This window comes from Carassius auratus, chromosome 44 (genome assembly GCF_003368295.1).
Source record: "Carassius auratus strain Wakin chromosome 44, ASM336829v1, whole genome shotgun sequence".
Classification (NCBI taxonomy): domain Eukaryota; kingdom Metazoa; phylum Chordata; class Actinopteri; order Cypriniformes; family Cyprinidae; genus Carassius; species Carassius auratus.
This window is the reverse complement of record NC_039286.1, coordinates 3,873,644-3,879,134: the sequence shown is the minus strand read 5'-3', so window position 1 is coordinate 3,879,134 and position 5,491 is coordinate 3,873,644.

Sequence of the window (5,491 nt, the reverse complement as noted above, 5' to 3'; positions counted from 1 at the left end):
GGAGTGTGGTTTTGGTTGCCAGGGCAAGACAACCCTGCACAGATTACCCAAAAAAAAAAAAAACAGCATTAAGGGACCAGTGGATGGAGTTTATTTTTACAGAGCATCAACGGAGTTGTGCAAGTGTTTGTGTTTGTTCCCTGCATTTCGAAGATGCTTGTTTTACAAACAAGGCCCAGTTTGACGCAGGATTTGCACATCTTTTATTTCTTAAGGATAATGCAGTCCCAACGAAAAAGGGTCAAGATCGTGTGTTGGAACCGCAGGCGGTGAGTAAAACTGCTTCAGATATCTCTGTGTTGTTAACTTAGCTATCGGCGCGTAAGCACATCAAGTAAACAACATGCGATGTTGTCATCAAACTGCTCTTTCCACATGTACAGCTTAAAAAAAAAAAAAAAAAAAAAAAAAAGACGACAAAGTGGAACTTAGTCATTTTCCAGAACCGCTAAGCAAATTTATACAGTTTCAGTACATACCACATAGAGATGTCATTGCTGATGCTGCTCTTGTTAAATTTCAGCCTCTGGATCTGATTCTGGATCATAAATATACGCTGAATCTGACTGTTAGCCATGGTTTGTTTTGGATGGTTTTTTCTTCACGGTAAAATCACAGATTCCAAACGCTCTCAACGCAAAAGCCTACTGGCGCTCGTGATTCTTTAGCTCCGCCCACACGTCACGCCTCCAGCCGGTCATGTTTTTCCGGGAAAAATCGGTACAGACTATCTTTCTCTTATGAATATAATAAAACTAAAGACTTTTTGGAGTTATGAAGGATGCAGTACTACTCTATAGGTACTCAAGATTAACAGGATATTGAGTGAAAACGAGCACCCCCCCCCCCCCCTTTAATGTCACATGAACTATTTTAACAATGTCCTTACTACCTTTCTGTGCCTTGAACAGGTAGTTCCCTTGATGTCTATGCAGGGTCAAAAAGCTCTGATTTAATTAAAAATATCTTAATTTGTGTTCCGAAGATGAAGGAAGGACTTACAGGTTTGGAATGACATGAGTGTGAGTAATTAATGACAGAATGTTTATTTATGGGTGAACTTTCCCTTTAATCTGAGCAGAGTTTCGTGTATTTGCGCAATTGTGCATATACAAAAACAGTTTCACTCTGACTCAGGAGCTGCACCCATTAAGATTATGATGTATGCTCGTGTGTGTGCACATGTATTTGTCTGTAGCTAAGTGAGCATGCATTGTTTGTCTGTGTTTGATAGTATGTATGTAAGTATTCCTCTAAGCCTGAGAGACTGATGTAACAGTGAGAGAGCTCTCGTAGAGTATGTGATGGCTTCTGTGGGCAGATTCCTGCATTAATAACCACACAACATACACCACAAATGTCTTCTCAACCAGTGACAGCCCGTCCCAGCAGCCTCCCAAAAGCCCCCACAATCCCTTTCTATTTTCTCACTTTAGCTCTCTCAATCTTTCTCTATAATCTAGGCCAGTGAAATGAGCTTATAATGCATCTGACATATTATGGATAAGATAAAACATTATGCACATTCAGTGCTCATGTCAGGCAAGCAAACATGCACACATAATAATGTAGAAATAATATAATTTCTAATAATGTAGAAATATTTTACAAATTCAGTGACTTTACCATAAAATTTCTAATTTATTTACCTTTTTTTTTGCCGAGCTCAGTGTTATGAAAAAGATTCCCATCAGCCCTTTGCTTCAACAAAGATAGGTGAAATCTATATGAACTTGTGTCAAATACTACTGACCAGTAGTAAAGGTTACTGAGTCCTGAGTCGTCTAGGTGTTTGACGTCTTTGGAGATTCATTATACCCCACAGTGGTGATTCACCCTCCTTAAACAGCATTATTGAGAACACACACTTATAGTCCAACACTTCCACGCTTGTAGTGGTTCATTATCTTTTATCTGTCTTTGAAGGAGATTTTCTGTGGATTGTTAGGTTTTAGAGCTTTCAAGTTCATTGAGTGTGTCTGTGTGTATGTTGCACGTTTTCTACAATCACAATTTGTATGTATGGGAAATATATATATATATATATATATATATATATATATATATATATATATAGACCAAAAGTTTGGAAACATTACTATTTTTTTTTTTGAAAGACGTTTCTTCTGTTCATCAAGCCTGCATTTATTTGATCAAAAATACAGAAAAAACTGTAATATTGTGAAATATCATTACAACTTAAAATTATAGTTTTCTATTTGAATATACTTTAAAAAAAATTATTCCTGTGATGCAAAGCTGAATTTTCAGCATCATTACTCCAGCCTTCAGTGTCACGTGTAACATCCAGTCTATCACATGATCATTTAGAAATCATTCTAATATTCTGATTTATTATGAGTGTTGGAAACAGTTCTGCTGTCTAATATATTTGATGAATAAAAGATTACAAAGAACTGCATTTATAAAAATAAAATAAAATTCTAATAATATATATTCTAATAATATATTTCTTTACTATCACTTTTTATCAGTTTAACACATCCTTGCTGAATTAAAAAAATTACTGACTCCAATTACTGACCAGTGTATATTGTTATTACAAAATATTTATATTTTAAAAACATTGCTTTTTTTTTATTTTTATTTTTATTTTACTTTTTATTCATCAAAGTATCCTAAAAAGTATCACATGTTCTGAAAAATATTAAGCAGCAGAACTGTTTCCCAACTTTGAAAATGAATCATCATATTAGAATGATTTCTAAAGGATCATGTGATAATGATCCTAAAAATTCAGCTTTGCATCACAGAAATAAATGATAATTGAAAGTATAATAAATTTAAAAACAATTATTTTACATTTTAATAATACATCACAATATTACTTTTTTTTCTGTATTTTTGATCAAATAAATGCAGGCTTGAACCTGCCACAGGAGCTGCTGAAACAGTTCTACTCCACCATCATTGAATCCATCCTCTACACTTCAGTATCTGTCTGGTTCAGCTCAGCATTTAAATCTGACCTCAGAAAGACTACAGAGGGTAGTCCGGACTGCTGAGTGAATCATCGGTTCAACCCTCCCTTCTATTCAAAGAACTGTACTTATCCAGAGTGAGCAAAAGGGCTGTTAAAATCACTCCGGACCCTCACATCCAGCACACTCCGTCTTTGAACTGTTGGCATCTGGTCGACGCTACAGAGCTCTGAACACCAGAACGACCAGACACAAGGAACAGTTTCTTCCTCACGCAATCCATCTAATGAACACTTAATAATAACTGTGGAACACACTACACTATTTATATTATATACACATACACTTATTTATATACACACATACTTAGTGTACACATACATTTTGCACATAATATACCTATACATACATAACTGCTTTTTGTAATATCCCTGCCATAACAATTGTCAATTTGTATATTTTCATTCCTTACCTACTTATTTGTATTTTTTATTCTTTTATTATGTGTTTTTTGTTTTCTGTCGCTGTCAATTTGTTGCACTGCGGAGCTTTCTATCACGAAAAAAATTCCTTGTATGTGTAAACATACCTGGCAATAAAAAATCATTCTGATTCTGATAATGTACAGTAGGCTATGTAGAAAATAATGTTTTTTGACCCTTAAACCTCATAAACACATTGACTTACAACAAATACACAAAATGTTATTTTTTAGCAGCATCTTAAGACCTCTTTAATCTCAACTAAATTCCAAATATATTTACCAATATTACAATTTGGAATAATACTGATTGCTTTATGTAATGGTCAATATTAAATTCTATGCTATTTTATCAATAAATAAATAAATAAAGACATGTTTAAAATATCAAAACTAAAACAGTCATCAAACTTGTACAATTGTCTCGATGCATCACATTATAATGTATGAAAAATGGATATTAATTTTGAAATACAGTTATGAAAAAGTTTTTCAAGAATAACTTTGTGTGCATTAGATGATTAAGCACATTTAATTAAACTAAATTAATATAATTGAAATGCTGTGGAAAAACAACACTGGCTATTAAATAACAGGTATGTGAGAAGTGTCTTTGTTTTGGTCCTGTGTGCATCAGATTTGATTCAAAATAATTTATTTACCAGCGCTTATTATGATAATCCTATAAATTCTGTCATGGCAATTTGGAAAATCCATCAGCACAAATGCAGCATTCTGCAGCTTAATGTCACATCCATATACCAGTTTCATTACAATCACAGCCAAAGCAGCTATGTGACAATACTGAATGAAAGGATCATCTCTACCTTCCCTCAAAGATTTCTGACAATGTCATAATTTACTTTTTTTTTTAAATTATTATGATAAAAATTATAACTTTTTTTTTTTAATAGTTGTACACTTTGCTACACATTTACCATTCAACAAAGATACAGCTATTTATTTGTTGGCTGTATGAAGACTAACCAATCAATTATCACGATTCTTCACTTACATGTGTATGGTCATTAAAAATATCCTATTTTTGACTAAAGCCTTCTGTTTCTTGCTTTTGCTCTGTCTTTCTCTATTATAGACCGGTCTGTCATCATGATATCCTTCACACACCACTCTGTCTTCCTGTTCTCTCTCTCTTGCTCTCTCCTATCAGATAGTGTTGGCCACTCTCAGGGGAATGCAAGCTGGCAGTGGCCTGTCCCATCTGTCAGACAGAGATGAGGAGGAGTGAGGGTGTGTGCTTGTATGCGTCTTCACGTTGGCGTCTGAATGAACGGGTGTGTTGTGTGTGTATTATATATATATATATATATATATTAATATATATATTATATATATTATATATATATATATATATATATATATAATATATATGCACAAAAACACACATAAAGAATGTCTGGTGGAATGTATGCATTGATTTAATTTGGAAATAGTGTGATGGGCAAATGCAAGAAGTTATGAACTATATCTGTGTTTATGTTGGACGGAAAGACAGATACGAGAAGAGATGAATGCATTCATTGGAAAGAGAGGGAGAGAGAGAGAAAAAAAGAGAATGAGTTATAAACTGTCCCCATTCTCTGCATAATTAAACTATTTGGAATGTCTGAGCTGCTGAAGTACAAGTGTGTGTGTTGTTCAGTGCTGCCCCCTGCTGTAAGTAATGTCAATGACACATTATACAGACAGCAGGTGTGCTCTTTTACATAGAGGACAGGTTGTTCTGCACATCTCTCTCTCTCTCTCTCTCTCTCTCTCTCTGTAGACTCTCTTTTGAACACTGGAATCTGGAATCAGTGTTTTTTCGCAAGCAATTTTGCAGTTCAAAGAGAAAACAACATACTCGACAAGCCTTGCCTGAAAACATGCTGTTGTATAGAGTGTTGTGACTGAAGCATAAGGATACTGCATGAGAGACTGCAAGAGATGCGGCTGTAACATAACCAAACGACTTTTGAAATGAACGCTAGCTTTTAAAGTAAACATGGGTGTTAAAATGCCAGCGATTGCCCTGTAAAGTCCGCTGCCTTGTTTAAAGTGTGACTCA